At 52.5% G+C, this 3,427-nt stretch overlaps 1 pseudogene across 1 annotated transcript; it reads right to left on the reverse strand.

The window, feature by feature from the left end:
* Positions 1-316: 316 nt before the first annotated feature.
* Positions 317-2,461, reverse strand: LOC308419523 (ubiquitin carboxyl-terminal hydrolase BAP1-like; annotated as a pseudogene). Its single transcript has one exon. The product of its transcript is annotated as a ubiquitin carboxyl-terminal hydrolase BAP1-like (transcript).
* Between the last annotated feature and the right edge of the window lie 966 nt (positions 2,462-3,427).

Consider the following 3,427-nt stretch of genomic DNA (forward strand, 5'->3'; position numbering starts at 1 on the left):
AAAAGCCCCCCCCAAAAGACATCTCCAGTAGGAAGAACGTATATCCTGCTGCCTAAGTGTCAAGAGCTGGTCCTGCTGCTCCTCAGATGGCTGTGGAGGCCAAGCATCCTTCAACTCCAGCTGCTGCTTCCTGAGCATTGTGGAGCTGCCTTGTCCCTGCCAGACCCCAGAATGTAATGCAGAATACATCTCATCCCCATTCCCAGGGCCTGGACTCTAGATGAACTATTCAGCAATACTTGGGAAAGTGGGACAGTGAAAGGCCCTGTTGAGGGCCTTGCGGCAAGAGAGGCTGCAAAGTCAGGGTCAGAGGTCCTCACTGGCATTTGGCCTTGTAGGGGGCGAGAGCGTTTCCGCCAGTCTGGCTTCCGCTGCTTGTGAAACCGACCAATGCTGACCCCTTGGCGGCTCCGCACTGAGATGATCTGTTCTACTAGGTTGGCCAGCACTCCTTCCTGAGCCAGCATGGATATGAAAGTACAGATAAACTCATCATAGTTGTGGGTTCTTCGCTGGTCATCAATCTTGAACTTCTTCCTTTTCTCCACCTCCTCGAGACAGGCCTCCCAGTTTGCGACCTCAGCTTCTACACACTTTAACGGTGCTAGCAGCTCCTTGGGTGAGTACTTCTCTCCACTCAAGGGCTCGCTGGACCTGTTCAGCCCAGGCTTGTCTCTGCCATCTGTGACTTCCACCGCCTCCTTTTCCTCTAGGCTGCTGGACCCCTGGCTGCCTTGGCTTGATCTGGTAGAAGGTGAGGAACCCTCCCCACCCTCTGTGAGTGCCAGGAGACTCAGGACACCATCTTCAGCAAGGTGTAGCAGGCCCGTGCTAATGACAGGACCCAGTTCACAGAGAGCATGGTTGTAGCATATGCAGTCAATATGAAGTAGGCTGTCATCTTCTCCAAAAGCACCTTGGAGATGTGAGAGGTGACACGGCTAGAGGGCCGTGTTGGGTTGGCCGAGCGGATGGGTGAGCGCAAGGGTGAGTTGAAAGCACTGCTAATCTCAGAGGTTGTGTCCGTGCTCTCATTGCTAGGGGTGGGTGAAGGCTGCGAGTGTGTGGGCACAGCCACAGCTGGACTCCCGGCCCCACTGCTAGTCTTGATGGACAGGGGAATTGAAGGGTCTTTCTGAGACTCTTAAAGCTTCTCAGTTAAGACATTGATGGTGTTGGGCCACACACTGACAGCTGCCCATCTGAAGACTTGCTCAACGATCCTGGCTTCCCTGTCCCCTTCCGCTTGTATCTGATGGCAGAACTGGTGTTCTGCACGTCATCCTTATCTTCCTCATAGTCATCCTCATCATCAGAGTACTGCTGGGGCGGTCGGACTGGAACTCGGCTTCTGCCCACACCTGCCGCCAGGTCTTCCTCTTCCTGCATAGGGGATTTGGCATAATCGTGATTGTCTAGAAAGGGTGGCAACCGCTGGACACTAGGGGTAGGGTTTGGAAGAGCCCCATTGAAGCTGCTCCCTGAAGGCTTCACCACCAGCTTAGACTTGCTGGGAGGACTTTGGGTTGTAGTTTGTGGGCACAAACCAGCTACCTCCTCAGCACCATCTGTGTGAGTGCACTCAGAGGCTGCTGGGGTTCTGCCTACCTCCAGCCTAAGGGGGGGACTTGCTGCTGGCTGGTTTGCTCTCTTCAGGCAATTGTGACTCTTGAGATTTGTGGGTCTGAATCAGCTCTGGCTGTGTTCCTCTGATCAGCTGCTGCAGGGCCTCCAGGACTGTTTGTCGGTTCACCTTCAGTACATGCAGCCTGGCCTCATACTCAATCCTTCGGTCAAGCACCACTGCCATCAGGTTGAAGCGAATGTCATGGTAGGGCTCCCCAGCAGTAGCGAGGCCGATTCACTCCATGGTGACCCTGCGAGCTTTATCTGTCCACTCCTTGTCCTCTCCCCAGGGACATGATCAATAGGCTAGACTTTCAACCCATCCAATTCAAAGAGACGCCCTGTGATGGGCACATAGCTGACAGAGTGAAACGCCTCCATGGTCCGCACTGCACTGAGACCATTCTGTTTCTCAGGAAGGTGACGTGGTTCTGGCCTGGCCTGGCTAGTGTGTGCCTTGGCCAGGTAATGAGCATCGCCGATTGCAGATCCTTTGCTCCCAGGGCTGAAGCCTTTGGTGAAATCCTTCATTCGACTCTGCGCGGGCCCCAGACCCACACTGCTGCCAAGAGTTGGCAATCAGCTGGTGAGCAAAGAACATGTTATTCACAATATCACCACCAATCACAGACGTATCATCCGCCAACGTTCAAACTTTGCGGCGGGACCTGCGTTCTTCAATCCATTTGAACAGGAAGGTAAATCCATATATAGGCCCCTGGCATTGACTCTGAAAGTCCTAGATCTCCACTTGCACCTCTTGGACACCAAAATCTTCCACCAGGAGGGTGAAGAGGCCCGGGTCACACACCAGCTCCAGCCAGCCCTTATTCATCTTCCCGAGGAGCAGCCTCTCAGGGCCACGTCCAGGCCCTGCTAACTCTGAGTCGCCCCCACCGCCCTCGGGGCTTCTCAGCCACACACAGACTGTGAAGATTCTTTATTGAATATTCTAGCAAACCTGGTTCTGGTGGCACATGAATATAATTCGGGAATCTGAGGTAGGAGGACAGTGAATTCGATGGTGGCATATTGTCTAGTGTTTTATTGCTGTGACAAAACACCCTGACCAAGGTGGTTATAAAAGAAAGCATCTGATGGGGGCTTGCTTACAGTTTCAGAGGGGGAGTCCATGATCGTCACATCCTGTAGCCTGGTGGCAGGCACACATGGGGCTGAAGCAATAGTTAAAAGTTTACATCAGGATCCACAGGCAGGAGGCAGAGAGAGAGCAAGACTGGGTGAGGGCTTTTAAACCTTCGGGCCCACCTTCAATGACACACCTCCCCAAACAAGGCCACACCTCCTAGTCTTCCCTAAGCATGTCTGCCTACTGGGAAACAAACACTCAAAATCTATGCACCTACAGTGGGGCAGGAAAATGTGCTCCAAGCTTACATTTAAAACTGTCCTGAGCTTAACATTTATCCTTGTGTTCCTTTGACTTTTTCAGTTGGTTTAGTTGGTGGAGACTTAGGTAAGACACTGTGCTCCGGTCTTTTGCTATTTTCCTCTTAAAGATACTGGTCACAAGTATCTTCCCGATGCTGAGTGTGTGGCTCCTGCCTCCAGCGCCACATGGTCTCTCTGTGATTAGACGAACCTCAACCAACACAAACAGCAGACAGACAAAACAAAACACTTCTTCAGCGAGTTTCCCGTGGCTAACACATGAGTTCATTCCCAGGTCACAGGCCAACCAACTTTGATGACTGACGGTGGTGTTTAGATCAAATTTTGACAAACTCCCTCCTCCTCAAAGTTACCCACCCCCCCAAAAAAAAAGAACAGGGGAGGGGAG

The sequence above is a fragment of the Micromys minutus genome, assembly GCF_963924665.1.
Source record: "Micromys minutus genome assembly, chromosome: 4".
Taxonomy (NCBI): domain Eukaryota; kingdom Metazoa; phylum Chordata; class Mammalia; order Rodentia; family Muridae; genus Micromys; species Micromys minutus.